Genomic DNA, 26,756 nt, shown 5'->3' on the forward strand with positions numbered 1-26,756 from the left:
CACCAGAGAACTACTAAAGCTGATAAACAACTTCAGCAAAGTGGCTGGGTATAAAATTAACTCAAATAAATCAGTTGCCTTCCTCTATACAAAAGAGAAACAAGCCGAGAAAGAAATTAGGGAAACGACACCCTTCATAATAGACCCAAATAATATAAAGTACCTCGGTGTGACTTTAACCAAGCAAGTAAAAGATCTGTACAATAAGAACTTCAAGACACTGAGGAAAGAAATTGAAGAAGACCTCAGAAGATGGAAAGATCTCCCATGCTCATGGATTGGCAGGATTAATATAGTAAAAATGGCCATTTTACCAAAAGCGATCTACAGATTCAATGCAATCCCCATCAAAATACCAATCCAATTCTTCAAAGAGTTAGACAGAACAATTTGCAAATTCATCTGGAATAACAAAAAACCCGGGATAGCTAAAACTATCCTCAACAATAAAAGGACTTCAGGGGGAATCACTATCCCTGAACTCAAGCAGTATTACAGAGCAATAGTGATAAAAACTGCATGGTATTGGTACAGAGACAGACAGATAGACCAATGGAATAGAATTGAAGACCCAGAAATGAACCCACACACCTATGGTCACTTGATTTTTGACAAAGGAGCCAAAACCATCCAATGGAAAAAAGATAGCATTTTCAGCAAATGGTGCTGGTTCAACTGGAGGGCAACATGTAGAAGAATGCAGATCAATCCATGCTTATCACCCTGTACAAAGCTTAAGTCCAAGTGGATCAAGGACCTCCACATCAAACCAGACACACTCAAACTAATAGAAGAAAAACTAGGGAAGCATCTGGAACACATAGGCACTGGAAAAATTTCCTGAACAAAACACCAATGGCTTATGCTCTAAGATCAAGAATCGACAAATGGGATCTCATAAAATGCAAAGCTTCTGTAAGGCAAAGGACACTGTGGTTAGGACAAAACGGCAACCAACAGATTGGGAAAAGATCTTTACCAATCCTACAACAGATAGAGGCCTTATATCCAAAATATACAAAGAACTCAAGAAGTTAGACCGCAGGGAAACAAATAACCCTATTTAAAAATGGGGTTCAGAGCTAAACAAAGAATTCACAGCTGAGGAATGCCGAATGGCTGAGAAACACCTAAAGAAATGTTCAACATCTTTAGTCATAAGGGAAATGCAAATCAAAATAACCCTGAGATTTCACCTCACACCAGTGAGAATGGCTAAGATCAAAAACTCAGGTGACAGCAGATGCTGGCGAGGATGTGGAGAAAGAGGAACACTCCTCCATTGTTGGTGGGATTGCAGACTGGTAAAACCATTCTGGAAATCAGTCTGGAGGTTCCTCAGAAAATTGGACGTTGAACTGCCTGAGGATCCAGCTATACCTCTCTTGGGCATATACCCAAAAGATGCCTCAACATATAAAAGAGACACGTGCTCCACTATGTTCATTGCAGCCTTATTTATAATAGCCAGAAGCTGGAAAGAATCCAGATGCCCTTCAACAGAGGAATGGATACAGAAAATGTGGTACATCTACACAATGGAATATTACTCAGCTATCAAAAACAACGAGCTTATGAAATTCGTAGGCAAATGGTTGGAACTGGAAAATATCATCCTGAGTGAGCTAACCCAATCACAGAAAGACATACATGGTATGCACTCATTGATAAGTGGCTATTAGCCCAAATGCTTGAATTACCCTAGATCCCTAGAACAAACGAAACTCAAGACAGATGATCAAAATGTGAATGCTTCACTCCTTCTTTAAATGAGGAAAAAGAATACCCTTGGCAGGGAAGGGAGAGGCAAAGATTAAAACAGAGACTGAAGGAACACCCATTCAGAGCCTGCCCCACATGTGGCCCATACATATACAGCCACCCAATTAGACAAGATGGATGAAGCAAAGAAGTGCAGACCGACAGGAGCCGGATGTAGATCGCTCCTGAGAGACACAGCCAGAATACAGCAAATACAGAGGCGAATGCCAGCAGCAAACCACTGAACTGAGAATAGGTCCCCTGTTGAAGGAATCAGAGAAAGAACTGGAAGAGCTTGAAGGGGCTCGAGACCCCAAAAGTACAACAATGCCAAGCAACCAGAGCTTCCAGGGACTAAGCCACTACCTAAAGACTATACATGGACTGACCCTGGACTCTGACCCCATAGGTAGCAATGAATATCCTAGTAAGAGCACCAGTGGAAGGGGAAGCCCTGGGTCCTGCTAAGACTGAACCCCCAGTGAACTAGTCTATGGGGGGAGGGCGGCAATGGGGGGAGGGTTGGGAGGGGAACACCCATAAGGAAGGGGAGGGGGGAGGGGGATGTTTGCCCGGAAACCGGGAAAGGGAATAACACTCGAAATGTATATAAGAAATACTCAAGTTAATAAAAAAAAATAGTAACTATTAGTAAAGATATTCTCATCCTCAGCTCTATTTTCCCACTTTTAATTTCATTGTTATTTAAATAAAAATTGTGGAGACATAGAATAAAAAAAAATTCATCACTAATTATATAGCCATTTGAAACTTAACCAGCAAGCTCAGCTGTCTGAGACCAAGGTAAAAGTAAAACCAAATGAAATTCACTGAATTTATTCTCGGTTAGTTCTCAGGTTCTAACTTTGCACAGGCAAGCGTATAATTTTCACAGAAGTAATAGTATCTTTTATATCCCAGATGTAATTGCCATCTCAGAGGTATTCTGCTGAATATGCTCACTCTTTCTAGCTCTTTCTGGACTCTGACTGGCTGCCAGGTTCAACTCAGTTGTTCTGATTCAGAACTCCTCTCCAAGCTGACTGATTCAAACTGTCTTCTCTTGACTTCTGACCGAATTGCTCTGCTTAGCCTCATACTAATTAGCAATATGTTCTAATCCTCTGATTCCTTCTTGTTCTCTGGTTCATTCTGTCTTCACCTGTGTCTCGCTTGTTCTTTCTGACTGTGTCTACAAAACGGTCCCAGTAAAACTGCCACCTTCTCTCTCTCTCTCTCTCTCTCTCTCTCTCTCTCTCTCTCTCTCTCTCTCTCTCTCTCTCTCTCTTCTTAAGTAGCCTCTCTATGTTGTTCTGTGCTCCTAAGAGTTGGGCAAATCCTATCTTTGACTCATTCTATTAAATCTTTCTCTGATTCACCACTTTGTCTGCCCCTCAATAAGACATCATTGTTTAGGATTAAAGGTCTGTACTAATGGTATGTTTATATTCCAGACACAGAAGCTAAAGGTGTGTCTTCCAGTTGGATCACACAGACCTAGGTCTTTGGATGTGATCCCTTGACAGAGTAGTCATGTTGCTGAATTAAAATTCTTCTACATCCCTTTCTGTTTAAGCTAATAATCATACACAGTTGAACTTTACAACAAATACAGTTATCAATACCACAAACTTAACTTGTCTTAATGTCCTTAATGAAGATCCACTGAAGTGAGTTTCCTTCATAACTGCAGTTCTGATCATCTGTCCTGAAGCAAATGTCCATTTCAGTGTCAAGGTAGGTTTTCAGTTTGCCAATCTGAAGAATCTTCAGCTGGTCTATTGAGCTATCCCCATGTGAGGGAGTGAGGAGGATCATCCCCAATATAACGTATTTTGTGACTTCCATGCTGATGTTAAAACATACAGTATATAGAAAATTTCAGCAGTTTTTCCTATAATTCAGTGTCCTTCAGCTAATCGTATTCCCCCTTCCTGTTTATCAAGGCACAGTTAGATCGTTATGGATCCACACATGAACTAGGCACTTAGACACTTGCATTTCATACCTGACACCATGCAATCGAGTCAAGCTTCCTACCCATTGTCAATGGTCTGTCCTCAGTTTCACCAGGTATTGTAGGCTCACAATTAAGTACTTCCTGTTCTTTTCCTTTGTGTCTTGTCTCTCAAACCTTTGTATTACCATAGATAATTTTTCTTTTCGTATAGCTGTTTTTTCCACCTCTCTTGAGAGGAAAAATATAAAGATTACAATTGAAAATAGGGAGGGGTTTACTCCAGTAGTCACGGTTGCAATGAGTACTGGGGTGACTTTTCTTTCAAGTAACATTTCTAGCCCCTCAAGTCCTCGCACTTAAGGGATCTGGCATGGAGTTTCCCATTGTTTAATGCAGGAAAAGTCTGTCTATATAATTCAAATTATCTTTTGGGGTAGCTTACTATGATTCCCTGTCTCAGAGGCTCCAGCGTGGTTCCTTGCTCTGGGTTCAAGGCTCCCATGGCTCTGGAGTCTTACGAGTCTTTCTGGGCATCCAACTGAATTTAAAAAAACTGCTGTTTCCTCTGGAGATGGTCCCAGGCAAATCTCCCCTCTGAGGCTTTCTTTCCAATGTCCTCTGCTTTTTGCAACCTTTGGTGAGCTTTCTGATTCTCCAGTCACATTGGGTGCCACATGTAAAACATCCAGATAGATTAAAGGTGTGTATTCCAGCTGGATCGCACAGACTGAGAAGGTCATAGAATGTGACTCCCTTGCCAGAGCAGCCATATTGCTGGATTAACATTCCTCTACACACAGCATGTCTGACTTTCACTTGAAGCCAGATTCACATGCGGAACAGATGAATGTGGACAGTAGAATGCAGTGATACTGACCATCCTGGACTTCTGTGCCCAGTTCTTAGGCACTATTGTATATATGATGTGATAGGATATTTTACACTGTTGTGTTTACATGCACTAGGCTTGCATGCAAAGATTTTTTGCAGAGTTTTGATTTTGAAATTAAATGGTCCTGGCTTCAATTTCTAATTTTTCAATTGGCGGCCTCTTTGATATCAATTCCCTCAACCTATTTTTATTGTGTGCTGTATTGCTATAGCCTAGAATGTAGCAAGCAGTCGATGAAGTGTAAATTCTCTTGTCTTCTTATCTACACATGCATGACTTAACTCTCTCATTAGAGCACACGACAGAGAAAGACATTTGGAAAATCTGCTTTATCTTTCTGATCAGTGAAGATGGTAGCTGGAGTATAAGTAGGCAGCAGGTTTTATGTGAAATCTTCCTCTGACTTTATTACTTCGCCATTGTCATTATGTCACAAGGAAGCTTGTTATTTCTTCCAAGTCTCATACTTTCTAAAAATCAATTGATAGTCTTCTGGTTAAGACTGAGATCCACTTAAGTAGCAATAACAACCATCCCCTCGGGTGGCACTAACCAAACACCAGACGTTACAATACAAGGGTGGGGCTTATAAGTGCCCTTCCACCTCTAAATAATTTCCTTGAAAACTAAAGAGAGTGCCTACGGATAGACAGTGTTAGACTGAAATCGCATGTCTAAAATGAAGTACCATTTTACTAAAATGTATTTATACGTTTATTTATCTAGTGTGTGTCTGTGTGTGTGTGCAAATAAGCATGGGTGTGTGTATGTGTGTATGTGAGCATGCATGTGTGCACTTCTATGGGTTTCTGTGTATAGTCATGTGTGCCTGCATGTGTGTTCATGTGAGCAAGTATGTATGTGAATGTGTATGTATGTCGCATGTGTGTATGTGTCTGTGTGTGTGTGGTTTGTGTGTGCTTCCGTGTTTCTGTGTTTCTGTCTCTGTCTCTCTTCCTCTGTGTGCGTGTGTGTGTGTGTTTGTGCAGGTCAGAGGACAACTTGCAGGAATCATAACCCATTCTTTGTCTTCAAACAGCGATTCCTAGGAACCAAACTCAAGATATCCAGCTTTGTAAGCAGTTTCTTTTCTCACTAAGGCATCTTGCTGGCCCATAAATATATTTTTAGGGGTGAGATGGTTCAGTGGTTGAGAGCACTGGCTGATTTTTCAGAGAACCTGGAGTCAGTTCCCAGTCCCACATGACAACATGACAGCTCGCTACCATCTGCAACTCCAGTCCCAGGGATCTGGTAGCCTCTTCTAGCGTCCAGGCACCAGGCATGTACATGACACACACATGAAAGGCAGAGACAATATATACCCAAAATAAAAATAACTTTTAAATATATTTTAGGATACATTTTTATATCCTGCAAGTTAAAAAATTGTATCTGCAAAGAAATGAACCAGCATTTTATCTCCTAAAATTTTCATCTAAATTTTAGTTATAAATGAAAACTACCCAAATAAGGGTGTAAAGAATTTGATCACAGAGCACACTGTATATTGGATAGATGAATTTTAGTTCATTTACTAGAAAATGCATAGTTCTGGCTACAAAGATAGCCCCATGACCTCACTTACACTTGGTAAAGTCTAATGATCACCTGCACTGGAGGCGTTGGCTAGCCTAGAAGCTCTCCTAAAGGACAGGCTGAGTGGTGATGTGTGTGAGTGAGGCACGGCCCTCACACATGAGAACACACACCAAGTGACGCTCCAGAACACAAATAATGATCTCGGTGTCGCTGATCTTCAGAGGAAGAAATTTCCTCGCCTCTAGGAATATTCACTTTCCCATGAACCTTTACACTGCACATAAAAGCCTCTCCACGAAATGTTTGCAACTAGCATGCTTTATTTTTGATTTTTATTTCTCTTTGCAGTACTATTTTTAATAGAACCAACTGGGGAAGGTGGGTAGAAGAATACATTAGCAGACAAGCACACTATTTTATCTAAATTCAGAGATTTATTTTTATTGTTATTTTATGTAACACTTCACTGAATGATTTAGTCATGTAGTTTGGATGGGTTAAAGCAAAGGAATCACTTAATAATAGAATATTTATGTAAGGTTTTTGAATTACAGCAGTTGTTAGGCCAGCCTGAATCAACCAGTCTCTAGCAGGAGGTTTTGTTTAATAAGCCAAACAATTGTGCTCAGCACAGTAGACACCAGAATTTGATACTATGTATCAAATCCTTTGCAACTAAAATCACTTGTATAATATGCATTTTGGTCGTCTAGGTATGGTTTCCATTCTCTACTTATGAAGTTGCACACAATGGTCAGAGTGATACTAGGTATACCATAAGGGTGAGATAGTCAAGTAATAGTCTGTAGCCTACTATTGGCGTTTTAAATATCGGTGGTTAATAAGTATGACAGTGAGCATACATTGCTATAGTTCAACAAAATATGGAATCCTCTAGAAGAGGCTTGGAGAGTTGAATGTGCGCCATCATCCACCTGGGATGCTTCTGATAGCCTTTCTGATACATAATCAATATCAACCAGCATCGGCATAAATATTCCCTAGAATGATAGGCCCACTACTTTAAGAGAGAGGATAGTCTTTCATGAGGAAACTCACCATTATTATTTATTATTGGCCTGTCTGTGTGTGTGTGTGTGTGTGTGTGTGTGTGTGTGTGTGTGTGTGTGTTGAATGTTCAAGTTTGTGCAGGTGTCTATGTGTGTTTACATTCACATGAGGCACAAAGGACAACCTCAGATACTATTCCTCAGGTACCATCCATGTTGGTTTAATTTTTAAGATTTTAAGACAGGGTCTCTGATTGGCCTAAGACTCATCTAGGAAGCAAGGCTATGCCACAAGCTCACAGATATGCCTGTTCTCATCTCCCAAGAGCTGAGATTAGAAGCATACACCATCAAATTCAGCCTTTAGGGGGTGGGGTAAAGATATGGGTTTTTAGATATGAAATTCAGGTCCTTGTTCTTGCAGGGCTAGCGTTTTTTGGAATGAGTTACTGTTCCAGCTCCCTTAAAAATAATTTTGTTGTGTCACCGTAGTTTGGATGTCTAAGTCCAATAGTTATTAGCACTGTGACCTTGGGGAAATTATTTCTGTAGTCCAGACCTTTCTTCTTCACATGGAACACAGCTGTAAAAATAATACCTTCAGTGTTTATATTTGATCTCAGTCAAAGGACAAGAAGCAATACTTGTTCCAAAAGTTTGGAAGTTCTAAGTAGAAATAAAGTAGCTGCATTCCTGGTGCATAGTCAGCCTCAGATACTGGCTGGCATCTCCCTTTCTTAATTTCTCCTTGCCTTTTTATCTATTACTCTATTAAAAGAAAGAAATTAAACATGAAGAAGAGTTTGTTCTTCCCAACATCTATTAATAGATATTACACATATGTTGAAAAGATATTAATGTACACAGCACGGGTTTGTTTTCAAACCATAGCATCCATCTAGTCTTCTGTATATGATTATATTGAATGAAGGATGGAAATATATAGTCCAGACTAACAGTAGGGGTCACAAGAAAGGAGAAGAAATAGGAATAAGAAAAGTATTAGAATTTGACAAAATGATCTATATAAATAAAGATTGCAAAAGAGTGTGTGTGTGTGTGTGTGTGTGTGTGTGTGTGTGTGTGTGTGTGTGTGTGTTCTTTAAAAGCCATATCATTGAGATCAGAAGTAGGAGGGTTTTAGACAGCCAACTCATCATGCGTGGCCTCTATCTTGAAGCTGTAGCCTCTATCTTGAGACTGTAGCCTCTAGCTTGGTGGAATGATTCTGGAGCTCATTGTCTGCAGACAAAGAAACTAGCCAAAGAACACAGTGTAGGGCAGGACTGATGGATGAGATGGCCTATAGATCAAGGTACTCTATAGGCTTGCTGAAGGAGAGAACTGACGTCCCCAAGTTGTCTTCTGATCTACCTACACCTACATGGTACACATCCCCCGCTACCCAATAATTAAATAAAAAGAAGAGGAGGGGATGGAAGAGGAGAAAGGAGAGGGAAGGGGAGAGGAGGAGAGAGAAGAGGTCTTGCAGTAGGTTATGCATAAGAACATGGCCTAGAGGTGGGACCAGATTGAAAAGTGGAGGCTGGAGGCTATTTTCTAAGGACCTGAGCATCATGCCTTTGAAATGCAACCATCAATAAGATAATCTCCTGAGCTCTGTAAAAGAGTAGGAGCCTAATTTTGATAAGATGTAATTTTGATAAATGGTTTAATTGTACCAGGCAACCTTCCCTTCAGTATTCTTAAGTACTGTTCACTAGATTGCCTCAGTACTTAGAAATTCTCTTGCTTCAGGGTTAAAGATCATCTCTGTACCCTTATTATAAAAGTGTAGCTAGACACTGGAAGAGAGAGTCTCTAAGCACTGAGCCATGCTAGTGGAGAATACTGAAGGACACTGAAGGACAGGTTGCTCTGCGTAATTAAGTCATTTGTGTTTGCTAGTTACCACTTGTCAAAGTTAGGCTCCTACTCATCTACAGAACCTAGGCAATTGACTTACTTTCCAAGGAGCAGATTCTTCTTGGAGAAGAGTTCTGAGGAAGGGGGGGGGGGGTCTGGAAGCAGCAAAACAAACAACTAGAAGAAAAACTATGGGTTCAGTCTGTGTTCTGCTCTAGACGGCTTTTAGACTCTCTCTCTCTCTCTGTGTGTGTGTGTGTGTGTGTGTGTGTGTGTGTGTGTGTGTGTGTGTGTGTGTGTGTGTGTGTTCTGTGTGTGTACTCCACTCGAGACAACTTTCCAGTCTGCTTTCTGTGTTCTCCTCTGCTTGAAACAGCTTTCTCTTGCTATTCTAAAAACTCTCTGGATAGTTCATCTCTTGCAGATCAAAAGCTCAGTCTTTTATTTACATATCAATTCAGTCATTACTCCAGGGTCCTTTGATTATACCATGAATCAGCATCTCAAATGACCCAGGATTCTTAGAAAGAGACAATAAGCACATTTTTTTCACATGCAAAAGAATTCAGAGACCTGCCTGCAAAGGCAGACAGACAATAAGCCCAGACAATAAGCTAGCTGAGTGGGACCTTGCCCTTACCATTCCTACCATACCTAGACCTGGACTTAAACTCCCTCTGTCTCAGGATGATCTTAAACTCAGGAATCTGCCTGCTTCTTTAAGCACAAACAAAAAACTTAGCTAGGTGGAATCTTGCCTTTCAATCACCACTCCTTAAATCTCTTTATCTCCTTCCTTAGTATCTTTTCACAAGCAGGCTCATAGTGCAGCTGCCTCTGTTCTTTTAGATCTGTGAAGCTCCTTATACAATTCATATTGCATCCTTATATTTTGCATAGTTTAGAAATTATTTATTTTTTTTTAACTCAGGTTTTCAGAGTTCTTTCTCACAGCCTTTAGGACTGCCCTAAAGTTCTCAGTGTTTACCATTTTACTGAGACACTAGATAGACGCCTACCTCCTGGACTCACACTGTCTCTGATTATCATGGAGTCATTAACTTTGACCGAGAGGACATTCCTCAAAGGAGGAACTTGAAAATATGGCCATAGTAACCATCAACACTCATGGAGGCCCACACCCTGGAGGTCTGTTCTAGGGCCAGGAATTATGTCACACTGTTCCTACGATGGCCAAGCCAGGCATACTGATGGTTGTATTTCAAAGGCATGACTCCCAGGTCCTTAGAAAACACATTTCTGACTGATAAAATTTGAAGAGGCTAGGGAGGAAAAGCTCATATGAAAGAAAAGAGCAGAACATGAATTTCATAATTATAAGTTTTATAAAGCAAACATTCTACATAACGGGAGGTCAGGAGCCTGCAATCAGGAAGAAACAAGCTTAGTGATGATAAATATAAGGTTCATACTCACTGGAAACTTGTTTTGCCTGTTACTACCAGGTCTGCAAAGAGGAATTCCCTTCCTTACTTCCTTACATCTTGTCACCTGGGGTATCACCACCTTGTGCATTGTGCTCACCAACCAAGGTGGATGAAGCAAATTGTGCCAAGCACCACAACCTTACTGATTCTCATTTTTGCATGTTAGGAGGCATGAGCATACACAGAGTCTTTCACATCCTATGGTATTTTTCTCTTAGCTCTGCTTAAGAACAAGAAATATAGTTAACTTTTAAGATCATCCTTTATATGAACCAGGCATGCTTCAAAGCACTTATGCCATCTCATGTAATCCTCACAAACATTTTGGAACAATCTATGAATCACCCCCCCACCCCACCCAGTATAGGGGAATGTCAGGGCAGGAATGTAGGAAGCGGTGGGTGGGTGGGTGGGGGAACACTCTCATTGAAGCAGGAGGAGGTGAGATGGGATAGGAGGTTTATGGACAGGAAACTGGGAAAGGCGATAACATTTGAAATGTAAATTTTTAAAAATCCAATAGGAAATAAAAAAAATAACAGATTATGACAAAGAGGGGCAAAGAAATTAGGAAAGTTGGTCACGTTTATTTAAATTGAAGTAATGCAACTTAAACTCTGTCTAATTCCATAACCCACATTTTTGACTTCAGGGTTAGCATGCTTCACTTTATCATCTTTCAAGCTCTTGCTGGGAATCTGACACCACCACTTTCTCTTTATTAGTTACTTAGAATGTACAGTGGTGGGGTAAACTGTAAAATGCAGGAGATTAGCATGCCTCTTTTGAGCCTGCAGGGACCAGGTCAGAATCGGGGAGTACGGAAGCTCCCAGGCCTGAATACCACTGTGGCAGCCACTTAGCATAAAATTTCATAATGTTCTATTCTATGAATCAGTAATCAGATATTTTCCATAAAACACTGTGAAAGAATTCAATAAAGACATCTAGGGAAATTAAAATAAGCCATTTTATTCCGTAATAATTCAGAGGGCTTAGGGAGAAATATCTGTCAAGGTCAGAAAAATAGAAGAATTTTCTATGGTTTGAGCAAAAGATGAGAGATTTTTATTTTTTGCCCAAGCAGGTCCTAAAGGTTCTCATCATCCTTGTGATAATCTATCCACTAGGCCAGGAAACCAGAAAGGGTCTCTATTTCCCTAGTACTTCCACTCCTGTTCTGAGACGTAACAACTAAGTCCTTGTTCTTCCTTCCCAGGAGCTTTGATCTTTGTCTTAATTTTGGCTTGAAAAAGAGTATATGTAGTAGGAAAAATGCAGGCTGGGGTTTGGGTTTCATATTGTTTTGTGGTACTATAGTTTGAACCTATGGCCTTGTGCCTTGTACTTCTAACCAAGCCCTTTACTACTAAGCTATATCCTCAGCCCTTGTTTTACACGTGGCATCCTTGTGTGTAGCCCAGGGTGCCCGTCATTCTAGATCCTTATGTCTTAGCATCCTGAGTGTTGGGATAAGAGGCATCTGCCATCATGCCTAATGCAGACTAGCTTCTATTTGAGGATCTCTATACCTAACTGGGTAAGTCTTCCTGAAGCAGACATCTTATCCATCCTGAGCCTCAGTATAAGAACAATAGCACCCCTCCTTTTTAGGGCTGTTTTAACATTATCTCTGTTGGAGATAATGTGCACAAAAGGAAAACTTGCATAATAATTTATGAGAATTAGTTTGCACCAAACACCCCCAGCTAAAGAGCTCAGAGAAAAGCAGGAAGAGGTCAGGACCCTGTTTTCTGGAGCTGTGAGAAAAGCTGCTGGTGACTTTCTTAATGGCACATGATGAACAAGAAGAGTCACATAGACAGAGAAAAAAAAAGCCAATAGAAGATATGGTTCATACTTGGTTTAACCTGAGGAAGCTAAAGATTGTAAAAGGAAGTTTGAAATGAACAGGAATGGGATTTGAGAAGGGAAAAGAAAATGGCTTTTAAATATAGAAGTATAATTTGAAAGCAAGACTCCTTCACCAAAGCGGAAAAAAACAAAAACAAAAACAAAAAAAAGCAAAGGAGCTGGCAACCCAAGGAAAGTAGGTTGCAAGAAAACAGCAGCTCCCCAGAGTAGAAGCCCAGGAATGAAGATCATGAAAGCTTTCTTACAAGAGTGGCCCATGTATTTCTGAAGTTAAGTCATGTTGATTAGGGCAGGAGAGAATGAGATAGAGTAAACCAAGGAAGTAAAACTCATTTGGGCTGTAGAAAGACCCAAAGAGATAGCTAAATGAGTTGACTTCTCGCTCACGTGAGAGTCTGAGCCAATCATTAAAGGATGGCCTGAAGACTGATCGCCTTGACACTTCTGTCATTCTGCTACCTTTAAATCATGGCTTCTATCTTTGATGCAATAAAATGTCTTCAGTTTCCCCACCCATCAACATTCCTGATAGTAGACATCGTGAGGACAGGGCCAGTGTTTGAGTCATCAGTTCACTGCTGTGACAGAATTTACCTGTGATATCAATGTGAAGAGATCGGGTTTCTCTCAGCTCTCAGGGTCAGAGGTTTCCATCGTCATTCAGGCCGCTCCACTGCTCGGGAACTGAGCTCAGGATCCTGTGAAAGCTGGAAGCTTCTTACCTCATGGTGGTCAAGAAGGGGAGAGAAGGGGAGGAACCAGGGTCCCAAAATACCCTTCCCGGACACACTCCTAAAGATGTACTTCCTCCAACTAAGCTTCCACCACCTTCCAGTAGAGCAAGCAGAGCAAGCCTTTACCAGATAAGCTTCAGAGGATTATTTAAGACCCAATCCATGATGCACTAATTCATAATTCACTCCACTAACAAACTATTGGCTAAAATTAGTCATACAATCATACCAAGTTGCAAAAGAAGCCAGGAGATATATCCTAAACAGCCAATGGTACCCTGATATTCTAGTCTAATAGTCCAGTTATAAACTTCTGTGACACAGGATGTTGTGTCAAACCATACTCCCTGAATTGAGATCGACAGAGCCCTCAGAGACCATGTTTCTCAAGTACTTAAGAAAACCTTAGTCTCATCTAAGACTTTGAACTCCACAAAACTTCCTGAAATGTTATTTCGTCTGAGTCTCCTGAATACCCTGCATTGACTTTGTCATAGTGCTCGGGCTGCTGCTGAAACATTTCCTGAACAATTTATAAAAGGATAAAACTCTGGAACTTCCAGGGTGACTTTGTAGTTGTGCACCATCATTTCTGCCCAGTTGACCATTTTTGCTCCTGGTATATTTGATACATGAGTAAGGGCTGTGACTTGGTTCTGTGACTTGGTTTGTTCTCCAGGTACTGTGATAAAATATACAATGAAAAGCAACTTAAGGGAGAAAGGGTTTATTCTGGCTTACAGTTCAAGATACCACAGTGAGGAAGCCAACCAGTAGGGACTTGAAGCATCTGATCCCACTGCATGTACTAGCAGGAAACAGCACAGAGTGATAAATCATTATACTCAGCTCATTTTCTCCTTTTATATGGTACAGGATCCCAGCCCAGGGATCTCTCTCTAAATCCCATCAAGTTGACAGCTGAGATTAATCACCATAGCCTTTAATAACTATGATCACTGCTGTTTTGCTATAATCTTTGCACAACTACCAGTCATAAGCCACCTTCCAAATACAGAACTCATAGAATGAGAGTGGATTGCATCTTAGAATTGATGAAAGGAGATTTGGTACCATCTGTACTCAGAGAAGGTGTCTGAGACTTGGAGTAGTCTACTTTGTTAATTCAGAGAGCCCGCCTCACGTCTGCCTCATCCATCATGAATCTCCTCATAGCCCAGAAAAGTTTCTCTTTGGAGTCCTTAAAGGTAATCTACATTTGATGTGGCTCTGCACAGTTTTCTCATGGTCCCAATTAGCTAGTCACCAGTTAAGTCTCTACTCTTCCTAGGTGCTGCTCTTTTGTGAAGGTGGCCAGATTTGTGGCTTGCAGGCCACTGAGACAATGTTAAGGAAAGAAGTGTATCGTAGAATGTGGGCAGAAAGAGTAGTACAAATGAAACATACATACATACATACATACATACATACATACACACACACACACACACACACACACACACACACACGGCCAACTACCAGGCTTCCAGCTCAAGGAGCTCTGGGCCCTATAAAGAAGAAGTTGGCCTCAAAGGCACTGAAATCAATCTACAGCCTCCGAGATCATATTAGAACTAAGCAGGTCACTGGCAGGTATCACAGGCCATTTCTGATACTTGGCAGTAGGGGGGAGTGTGAATCTCAGATAATGAGAAGAAATAGTAGAACCTTCTACCAAAGCTGTAGTTCAAAGAGAAATGTGAAGTATTAGAGAAAAACAAGCAAACAAAACCACCAAATCTGAAGACCCTAGATTTCAAGCCATATAACCTGCCTACTGTTCCCTCTAAATATAACTGTAAGCAAATTCCTGAATCTTTGAGCATGTTCTGTTTTCTCTAAATATGAAAGGTACCCTGGTTTGCTTGGGTTATTGTTTGTATTTTGTTTTATCCACATGTCACAAGCTAGACTCATCTGAGAAGGAACTTCAATTGAGAAAAAACTTCCATCCCATAGGCCTGTGGATGAGTCTTTAGGGTCTTTTCTTAAGGACTGATGTGGGAGGAGCCAACTTACTGTAAGTGGTACTACCCTGGGGCAAGTGTTCCTGAACTGTATAAGAAAGGAGATTGGACAAACCATAGGCAACAAACCAGTAAGCAGTCATCCTCCAGTTCCTGCCTTCAGGTTCTTTCCTTCCTTTCATGTCCCAAGTTCCTTTCAGAACAGACCATAAACTGAAAAAATGAAATGAACTCTGACCTCCCCAAGTTGGATTTGTTCAAAGTGTTATCACAGCAATCATAGGCAAACTGGGACAGAAAGCATCACTGATTTTATTGCCAGGAACCAGGCTTCTGAACTGAAAGTGGTTGAGCAGCATCCCACTTTGAGCAAGCAGAGTGGTTAACAGTATTCAGTGTCGGGTGTCTATAGCAGGAGACCCTCAGGGTACACACATGAAGCTACAGACCCTGCAGGTACTACAGAGACTTCGAATTGCCTCTGACCCTCAAAAACATGAATTAACGTACATTTTTTTTTGTTTCCAAAGACACCATTAAGGAAAGTTTTTTCTAAACAAAATTAATTAATAATTACTAATAAACATTATTCATTCCATAAACATTTATTGAATGCCGTGTCCTACAGATTAGGTGGACATAAAATAATCAGGAAGAAAATGTATTTATACCGCAAGTAAACCAGTGTTAAAGCTCTGAATAGAGTAGTCTGCGGGCAGTCAAGGTCAGAATAAGTTTATTGTGGGGAGCAAATCAGCTATTGGAACTTGAATCGTGGAAAATTTTGATTTACAGGTGAAGAAAATTCAATGCTTTCCAAGGCACGGGAATGTACTGAACAAATAATGAGATTGTTGGTTGAAAACTTCTTGTTCTGAGAAAATAGGAACGATGGAAATTAAATTTGCCAGAGAGTAGTGAACTTTTAACTTGAAGTCTAGCTGTCTCCAGAGATAAAGCTGGCATGGGGTTAGGGGAAAGGGAACGTCAGGATCCAGCAGTATTGGGGATGAATTAGTCTGGCGGCGGTCTGTAAGAACTGTGGTCACTCATGTGTGCAAATGCCACATTAGACAAAATCAATATGCAGAGTGGATTTTTTTTTCCTTCTGTTTGCTTGTCTTTCCCTGGAGCACTGTGCTCTGAACTGTACTTTATGGCAGACTGGGAATCACAAAGAGAGTACCTTGGGTCTTCTTGGGAAGATATGCACTGGAGTGAATATTTCTTGTCATTTCACCAAGAAGTTTGGGATTTGCCTGGTAAGAAAGGAACTATCATCCCCCAGGGAGAAGATGAATGGCAAGACAAAAGAGCTCCAAGTCTGTTCTGGCCAAAGGCAGAAATTCTGCCTCATTACCACTTCAATGGTCCAGTCAACAGAAATTAGCATGGCCTGCCCTCCAATGGATGTTATCTGTTCCACTTTGTACTTGTGCTTCACATACCTAAATTCCAACATAAGAGGAAGCATTGGATCAGGTAGCAGACAGAACTGATAGGGTTCTTCCTAGGCTATATTAAGTTAATATCCCTCCCTTCGGGGTATCTTGATTTACAAGGGGTCTTATTTCAGTCAGATGTTTCTGAGTACTCATTGGGTGTCAAGACCTTCAATGTCAGAAGGAATTTAAAAATGTATTGTCCCCAAGAAGATAAAAGATTATGTTGAGAACAGGATGGATACCAAAATAATGAGGATACGGACAGAAGCCAGTGCTACCGGTTTCTATAGGTGTAACCCAGGACCATTGATTGAGAAGCTCAGGAGAGAAGACTTCATTTCTTGAGGATACTCAAAACAGAAGGATAGTATGGAGGACATTGAATTTTAAACAAATTATTTATGGGAAAAAATACAGACTTTCTATCCTGGTGAGATCAAGTACATGCAGGGTATTATAGCTGTAGACATGAACCTTTTATTCTGAGTGGCTAGGACATGGCTTTGCCACTCACAATCTTACTAGAGATGTGAACCCAGAAAGACACTTTCTCTGACCTTCACCTTAAAAATGAGGACAGCAAATACCTACTTCATAGGGTTCCAAGAAAATGTTTACCCGCTATATTTACTTGATGAACTATACTGCAGGTAATAAATGTTAAATACTATCAGTAATCATAGTTTTATTTTGTTATTGTTGGATAAATTTCCAAAGTCTGAGCAATTTTATTTTGGAAATTAGAATTATAGGCATATTAACTACATCCAAGTCCTGGAAAGTCTTGGGGGACCCAGATGACCCTGGGGAAGGGACAGAACCTAGGATTTGGAGTTTCTTTGCTTATTAGACTATTCCTTTCCAAAAGGCAGCTCTCCCTCTACCTCCCCCTCTCTCCCTCCTCCTCTCCTTCTCTCTCTCTCCCCTACCCCTCTCCCTCTCTCACACTCACACACACACATAGTTACAAACCCATATATATGAGCCTACTCTTCTATCTTCTACAAGATGTCATAAACTTCTTAGAAGAGCTTCCTAGGGGCCGGAGAGATGGCTCAGCAGTTAAGAGCACTGACTGCTCTTCCAGAGGTCCTGAGTTCAAATCCCAGCAACCACATGGTGGCTCACAACCATCTGTAATGAGATCTGGTGCCCTTCTCTGGTGTGTCTGAAGACAGCTACAGTGTACTTATACATAATAATAAATAAAATCTTTTTTTTAAAAAAAAAAAAAGAAGAGCTTTCTAAATCTGGAATAAAATGGTACCTGCAGGAGACATTTATGATGTTCGGTTGCCTTAGTACATCCTACTGAACTGCTTGAAATATCACCGTGCAGCATCTTGATTTCAAGTTTTAGGGAGAATGTTGTTAAAGGCAGACCCACAGCTCCCCATAAAACATGTAAAAGGAAAAGACCTCACAAAATACACACGTGTGTTTGAATGATAGTCCATGGCTTGTTTTGGGTTTCTGAGTGAGAGATGATATGAATCAGTTTCCATCAAGCATAAAACAGAAAACCTGATCTATGAGAAGGAAGTGTGTTTTCAGAGCGGTCACTAGAATTCACTCACCTCCAAGTCACTCTTGACCTTGGCCTTGGAGACCCATTGTTTGAAGCCATCTCTTGTTTCAGTTGCAGGCATGTTTGTCAAGCTCAGAAAAACAGTTTGGTTTCTTGTAGGTCTCGTTTCGTTTTGCAGAGGCAAGAGAATAGTTTTGTGTTAGTAGCAGGAGTACATGCCTACACAATTTTAGCTAGCACTTTCAAAAGGATACAAATTTATTTTTAGCTATATGCCCCTGCCCGAAAGGTTTATGCCATTAAACATTGATATTACTTGAAAAGTTATGCCTAAGGCATATTGCTTCTTTCCCAGCTAGGAATTGAAATTGTTATGAAGCTTGCTGAAGATTTTACTGGGTCACTAAAATCAGGGTTTACCCTTAGATGCAGTGACTAAAAGAAATAGATTTCTGCATTCAACAACCATCTATTGAACCACTAATAAGTTCCTTGCATTATTCTTGATAACGTGGTGATACCAGAGTATAGAAGACACATTTCTACTATTTTTAGTTCCACCTCAACATATTTTTACTTAGTATCTAAGAATGTCAGGATCACAAAAGTCAGATTTATCTCTTGCCTGCAGGATGTGAAGAATCTATCTAGAAAAGCAAACCCACAAAACAAACTCCCAGACATTTTAATACAATATGATAACTTCTGAGAAACAGAAGTCAGATTTGGCTCTTGCCTTCAGGTTGTAAAGAATCTATCTAAAAAAAAGCAAATCCATGAAACGAACTCCCAGATATTTTAATACAATATGATAATTTCTGAGAAACAGACTATAGGTTGATGTCCTTATGCCAGTAAAAGCAGGTACAGGATAAAACGAGGCCAGTCATTGGATGAGAAGGAAAGATGGATAGGAGAAAAGTCTTAGAGAGGAGGAGACCGGAGCAAGAGGAGAACGGGCCAGCCAAGAGAACATGGAGGTGGATGTTAAGATTTCTTTCTGCACATTTACAGGTTGTTATGACTATTCTTAAGGGATGGATGTGGACAGGATTTTGTATGTCTAGACGAACAAATTATGTCTTATCTAGGTGAGTGGTTTATATCCTTATCAATTGGTTGTAAGTTAATTGTGTGGATGTATTGTACATTGAGCATTTAACGTATAAATCTGGTTGTTGGGTTCCCATTTGTTGAGGCATGACTTAACTGGGTTGTTGGGAGTGTGAGCAGAGTCCATGACAGGAAGCCATGCTAGGCTATAGAATGTTCGGGGCTATCGTGGCATGGGGCCACGCTAGCGCGGCCTGAGGAATGCGATGGTGACAGGCGTGGTAACAACCCACCAAGAGGACAGTGTGTGAAAGCAGTAACAGAGAAACAGCTAGAGCATGGGAACAGGTCGTGTGCCTTTTTTAAATACACCGCAACAACAGACAGATCTAGAGTACATTCTAGAAGCTCAGGAACAAAGGCTTCACTAATTGTGAGGTTACCTGGCAAGGTAGCCTGCAGGAGGAGATCCCAGGCCCACAGTAAGGAGGAGCAACCTCACTGAATATTGAAAGTAGGGCTAGACTGTTCCAGGAAAGGATGATAATCACGGTAAAGTGATTTCCAGGAAGAATGTACTGTTAGGGCCATGAAAAGCAAAGCCTGTGAATCCTGGCCTTGGGGATTAGGACCCTTATTGCTGAGGAGCGTGTCCTATCTTCTTGGGGTCTCTGCCAGCCTTTCTTGTTTACAAGTTAAGCAGGGCAGTATTTATGTTACCATTAGCCATTATGTTGACGGCCAGATGCAACCTTACCTCTATGCATCCTTGTAGAATTCCTCCACCTTGAGCAGGCTGGCTAGATAGTTCCCTTCTGTGTAAAGAATGTGATGGAAGTGATCATTTCCACTCTGCAGCTAAATCCCTGGGACTTCTGAGAGCCTGGAAAGATCCCACGGAGAAGCTCCTCCAACTTAGAGGGACAGTTTGGGAAGAATATGGGACGCATGGAGAGGGAATTCTGAACCTACAGGAAGAGACAGACTCAAATAGATCCACACCAGTGACCCCAGCCGGACCATCGGATGTCTTTGGCTGAGCCTTGCCCGTATCACAATACTGATACCAAGAGGAACAAAACGTCCATTGTTTTAATCCTCCCAAGTCTTGGAGGTGACTTAACAAATGACAACAGGCACCTGATAACGAACTGCAGGAGCAAGTGGCATCAGTACTACGGGCATTCTGTATTTTCAAAAACGTCTGGTTATTATGTCCCCATTGTCATCTTAATATCACAAGGTGTTCACAGGATGAGAAGTTTGTCTAAATTGGGCTTTCATGTAGAGTGGATGCTTTTAAATTGTGGAAGCAAAATTAAAGTTAACTGACCAGCATCGAAATGCTGAAACGAGACTGACAGGGTCCAGAAAATGATACCAAAGCCTCATGAAGCAGCCTAGAAGTAAAGATTCTCCCTGGATTCCTCTAGCCCTTCTGTCTCTCACCCCTTAAGCTCTCCCGTGGCAAGTTAGAAAGGCTCAAAGAATTATGCTCTAAATTAGAACCAAGAAACCAAAACCTACTTTCCCCAAAGCCATATATAAAAACTAAAGCTATTACTTCTGTGGAAGAGTTGGCTGTAAAAACGACCCTTGATCAATAGTGGTTTATCAGCCCTCCATTCTAGGAAAAAAATATGCAGAAAGAAATGCTGTATCTTGAAAAGCAAAGAAAACTGAACAGCCAGGCCCCCTCTGGATTTTCCTCTGTTCCATCCTCTTCTGTCAAATCATATTTCTGCATGGCTACTCACCCTGGGTCATTGGGTCTTCAGTCTGAAGGCTCCTGTGTCATTTAAGACTAGAAACAGCCTCAGAGTCCTCAGCCGATCAGGTCATCCAGCCATATCTGCCAGGCTGGAGTGGCCTCGTGAGAAAAACTGGACAGTGCCATCCATTTGCAACAGATGTATTTAAAACAGTGGCTCTCAACCTTCCCCTCTTAACAGAAAATAGGAATTCCCCCCATGAAGTAGACAACACATGCAGGCATAGCAATAGCCACAGCGGTTATGGAAGGCAGGCCACTGGAGCAAACTATAGCACTTCCCAAGGAGACACCAAAAACAGTCATCTAAATTATCATTGAGAATCAGACATCTGTCCATTTAATTATTAACCAATGCATCCATCTATTGTCTCAGTCTTATTGAGTACAAGCAAAGCCAAAGGCAGTAGAGGAGAGTAAACCCCAACATAGGCTAGAGATTAAAAAACCAACAATGATCATGTGACAAAATATGCTGATCTTGAGCTGAGCATGTAGCTCAGTTTGTAAGGTGTTTGCCTTGCACACAGGAGGTCCTGTGTTCAGTCCTAAGCACCATACAGAACTGGGCATGGTGGTTCTTTTGTGTAATCCCAGCATTCAGAGGGTAGAGACTGGTGAATCATGAGTTCAAGGTCATCCTGAGCTACACAATAACTTTGAAATCAGCCTAGGAGACATGAGCACTTGACTTTTAAAAATGAAAAAAAGAAATATTCAAATCTGTTTATTTAGAACTAGAAAATCTGCTATTGCTTTATTTAATTCTTACTGGACTATAAATTATTTTTCTCTTTGCTTTACTCTTTGTCTAAATATAGTACTTCATATACATATGTTTAATGAATGATGGTTGAAGTGAATGAATAAAAAAATAAATGAAGTCCAAAGTTTACAGACTTCCTATACCACTTGGAAGTGTTTATTGCATATAGTAGCCCTAAATAAGTACCTGCTTATTCAATAATTGAAAGATTAAGTCCTTTTATTTCTTTTATACAAATATAACATATATTTGTATAAAATTGTTTTTATACAAATATAATATACATATATAATAATAATAACAATAATAATAATAATAATAATCACTTGAGCATTGGGCTGAAATTGTAGCTCAACTCAGCAGTGGAAGCTTCCTAGCATACGTAAGAGCTCAGTTTCTTTGCAAAACACACACACACACACACACACGCATGCACACACGCATGCACACACAAATGGTATAAGCTGGAGGCTAAACTTTCCCATCATCCTCTCCTCATCAAAGATCTCATGTAATTTAATTTTGATTTCTTATATTTTATTGTTATTAACACTACTAAGAAAATATTTATTACTTGGTTTCCTTTATGGCAACAAAGACAGGTGTGTGTGTGTGTGTGTGTGTGTGTGTGTGTGTGTGTGTGTAAGAGAGGGAGAAGGAAAGAGAGAGGGAAGGGGAGAGGGCGAGGGAGAGAAAAAGGGGGAGAAAGTTAACATGCAAACTCCTGTGTACCTCAAAGGTCAGCTCAGTGAAGACAGTCATGTATTATAAAATAACTCCCTAAGGGAAACTCTCTGGAAAGTATAATAAATGTATTCAACTTCTCCAGAAAGAATTAAATCAATATCCCTCATGATAGCTTGAATAAGAACACAGTACATTCCATATTAATCATTTTCAAATATGTCCACTGACTACTGAGCAAAGAGTACTTATTCAACAGTCATGGACGACTTAACTACATCTAACATTCCTAGGGTCTTCTTTTTCTACCAGGAAATACCATTTGTCAGAGACAGCCTGGTGTCCTCATGAGCTTTCAACACTTCCTCTGGCAACAGAACCATCTTGCTTAGTGACTAACATTTTCCAATCATAATCAGACTAAATCTCACAATCACTAGAGTGACTGACAGACCACTAGATCTCTTTCCTAGCTACCTCTCCTATCCATGTCCTGGGACTCTTCCTTCTTTTCCCTGCTACATAACAAAAGCCTCCTTATTGCTTTGACAGCAGGCCAAGCTCACAGCACGCAGCAATTAACCTTCTCTTCTCGGGGCTTATAGCATTTTCCCTTCAGGTAGCACTGTGGTTCAACTTCCAGTTAAGGTATGAACTCCTAAATGACACTTCATGCAGAGTCTGTCACCCTCTTAATTTCCCGTTGAGTGACACTGAGCTTTAGGTAGGTCACAGCTTCTTCTGAGAATCCGGTGGGAGTGCAGAAATCTCAGAAAAACACATGATTGTGTTAATTTTCTCGTTGCCGTGAGAACAACTTACAAGAAGCAACTTAAAGAAAGGATTTTGAATTTCTTAAATTTATTTTGGCTTGCAGCTTGAGGGAGAGAGTCCAGGGAAAGGTAACGTGGCTGTCCTGCTGTGTCTGAAGCAGAGTAAGACAACTGCTCACTGTTTACTTTTCCATTTAGGGCACCTGGGCCCCCAGCCCACAGGATGCTGCTGCCCACATATGGGAAAGGGTCTTCTCTCTTCCGTTAAATCTTCCTGAAAACATACCCAGAAGTAGGTTTCCACGGTGATTATAAATCCAGTCGAGTTTACAGTTAAAATTAACCATCGCAATGATTATGAATACATATCAAATGTTGCATATTGATTTGAGCCTCCACTGGTTGCCTGAAGGTCAGGGAGGTTCTTATGTCTTATTTGTTTGGTATTTTAATTTATTATTTTTTTTATCAATAGTCTATGTATTTGCATTTCAAATGTTATCCCCTTTCCCAGTTCTCCCCTCTCCACCTCCCCTCCCCCTGCTTCTATGTGGATGTCCCCCCTCCTACCCACCGACCCACTCCCACCTCAACACCCTGGCATTCCCCTACACTGGGGAAAAGAGCCTTCATGGACCAAGGGCTTCTCCTCCTATTGATGCCAGACAGTGCCATCCTTTGCTATATATGCAGCTGGAACCATGGATCTCCCAATGTATACTCTGGTTGGTGGTTTAGTTCCTGTGAGCTCTTGGGAGTGGGGGGGAGGGGGGCTGGTTGGTTAATATTGTTGTCCTTCCTATGGGGTTGCAAACCTTTTCAGCTCCTTCAGTCCTTACTCTAACTCCTCTACTGGGGTCCCCATGCTCAGTCTCAGGGTTAGCTGCAAGCATCCTCATCTGTATCAGTAGGGCTCTGGCAGAGCCTCTCAGGAGACATCCATATCAGGCTCCTGTCATCAAGCACTTCTTGGTATCAGCAATAGTGACTGGGTTTGTGGCTACATATGGGATGGATCCCCAGGTAAGGCAGTCTCTGGATGGCCTTTCCTTTACTCATTGTCCCTGTACTCCCTTCTGTGAGTATTTGTTCCCCCTTCTAAGCAGGACTGAAGCATCCACATTTCGGTCTTCGTTCTTGAGCTTCATATGGTCTGCGAATTGAATTTTGGGTATTCTGAGCTTTTGGGCTAATATCCACTTTATCAGTGAGTGATACCCTGTGCGTTCTTTTGTGACTGGATTACCTTACTCAGGATGATATTTTCTAAACCCATCCACTTGCCTAAGAATTTTGATACTGGGATTTTCCACACAGCTCAGGTTGACCTCAAACTCAGGATTCTCTTGCCTCAGCCTCCTGAGCAAATGTTTTCTTGTGACTGAGTTCCAAATCCAGAGAGGATCAGGAATCATGGCAGATCAAGAGCCATGGAGCAGCATCCTGGACTGTTAAAAGTCCCGATCTCTATAGGGACCACTTCTTCAGTTGACTCTACCTTCCATTGAGCATCTCTTCAGATAGGCCACAAATCCTTAGAGCTGGTCAAGAAAAGAAAAGGGGAAAAATGTCTGTGTTTGTGAAACTCTTCAGGTTGTTGCCTAATTTTATTAGATTATGTTTTCTGCGTTCTCTCGTCACATTCCCAAATTTAGACAAGGTAAGAGGTAACTTCTTACCAGAACTTACCCAGAACTTCTAAACTTTACTTCCCTCATAACCCCTTTTGTTTGACAAATTTTCATGTGGCTTCAAGTATACAGGTATATAAAACAGGTATACAAATAAAACATTTACCAATAATAAATCATAAGTCTTGTTGTGATTTTGCCATTTGTTAAAGGAAAAAGCAAATTTACATACAAATGAAATGCGTGTAGTTGATTATTTTTACACACTGTACTAAGCTTTGACTGAATATTTGATACTGCAGGCCATAGAGCATCTTCAGTGTTTTTTAGAGTTGATCAATGTTTTGATTTTATAATTATGAGTGCTGAGAACTCTACTTTGCATAAGTACATAGTATAAAATGGCAGAAGTATATTTAGAGCCTTGTCAGAAATTTTTGGAAATTCTATCTTAATCTCAAGCCAAAATTCATTTAAGGATTTTTTTTTTATGAGACTCATGTCGGCAACTCAAACAACGATTTTCAAAAAATCAAATGCTCTTACATAATAACCTTTAAACACGTATTGTTTGATCCTTACATGCTGAAAAATAATAGTAGATAAACATTGTTTGTTTTCTCTGATTAAGCCATCATGTTTCTTTACAAGCAGAAAACTGTATGAAATAAAAGTGCTGCAGTTCATTTTAAACAGTGGCGTCAGTAGCTCTGAGTTGAGGTGTTTGAAGCAATGTTCATTGGTGTGCCATGGTGTGGGGACACAGCTAATGCAAACTGTGCAGACAGCGTGTTCCAAACCAAAGCTATAGCGAATTCATACAATGCAGCATGGGAGAGCACTGCCAGAAACATTTCCCTCACAATTGACTTTTAATTACTGATCATTGTACCTTTACATTCTCTTTTTACTATTGCCAAAATTTTTTTGTGATCCTAGAACCTGGGGTCTACATTTTATCCCAATAATTCTTAATACAAGCATTGCAGAGATCGCTAACTTTTTACCACTTAGTCTACAGAGCACACATACACACACACTCACACATACTCATACACATGCACACACTCACAGGCACACACACTCATACACACTCATACATACACTCATACACATGCACAAACCCACATACTTATACACATACACACTCACACATACACATACTCATACTCACACACATTCACATACATATATACACTCACTCATACACACACACACATGCTCATACACACACACTCATGCACACACATACACACACTCACATACTCATACACACTCATCCACTTATAACACACATTCTCATACACACATATTCACACACACTCATACACACTCATAAACATACACACACACATGCACACATATACTCACTCATACACACTCAACACATACATAATATTTCTTCAGCCTCATAAATATTTATAAAATCTGAGGGCTAATGTCATGCTGATAATCATAGGAGACAAAAAACCAACAGCAGCATGAACCATCCTTGCTTAGAAACGCTGGCCTCTGCTCCATGACTCTATTACAAAATCTCAGGATACTAAGGACAACTGTCTAGCCATTCTATCTGCATAGACACAGATCACAAGCAATAAAAGTAAAAGGAGACAAGTCGACCAATGGGATTATATCAAAATAAAAAGCTTCTGCATAGCAAAGAACAAAATGGAGGCAATTACAGAAAGGGCAAGAGTGTTTGCAGAGGCTTGGTGTGGTGCTGTAGGCTTGTCATCTCCACATTTGAGAGGAGGGAGAAAGAGGATCAGGAGTCCAGGTCACCCTCTACTATAAAGAATTGGAGGCCACCAGAACTATGTGAGATCCTGACTCAACAACCCCCCTCAAAAGACATCCCAAAAGAAAAAGATGCAAACCATAAATCTGATCATGTGTTAATATACAAAATATTTAAGATTTTTTTATTTTCCCCTTTACGGTGGGCATGCTTTCTGAGATATAGTCACACTATGTAGCCTCAAATTTAAAGCATTTTTGCTATCTCAGCCCCTTGCGTGCTGGGATTATAGGTCTATACCGCCAGTTT

At 40.6% G+C, this 26,756-nt stretch overlaps 1 protein-coding gene and 1 long non-coding RNA gene across 16 annotated transcripts in view; one reads left to right on the forward strand and one right to left on the reverse strand.

Moving 5' to 3' along the window:
• Anks1b (ankyrin repeat and sterile alpha motif domain containing 1B) overlaps nt 1-26,756 on the forward strand; it is a 1,165,904-nt gene that overhangs the window by 697,417 nt on the left and 441,731 nt on the right. The gene's annotated exons all lie outside the window — the stretch shown is intronic.
• The window catches only part of LOC134479657 (uncharacterized), a 37,995-nt gene continuing 22,557 nt past the window's right edge, over nt 11,319-26,756 (reverse strand). The window contains exons 2-3 of the long non-coding RNA XR_010053209.1: nt 24,574-24,616; nt 11,319-23,349 (exon numbers count right to left, since the gene is read on the reverse strand). This is a non-coding gene — a long non-coding RNA (uncharacterized LOC134479657). The remainder of the gene's footprint in view (nt 23,350-24,573; nt 24,617-26,756) is intronic.

Source organism: Rattus norvegicus, chromosome 7 (genome assembly GCF_036323735.1).
Source record: "Rattus norvegicus strain BN/NHsdMcwi chromosome 7, GRCr8, whole genome shotgun sequence".
Classification (NCBI taxonomy): domain Eukaryota; kingdom Metazoa; phylum Chordata; class Mammalia; order Rodentia; family Muridae; genus Rattus; species Rattus norvegicus.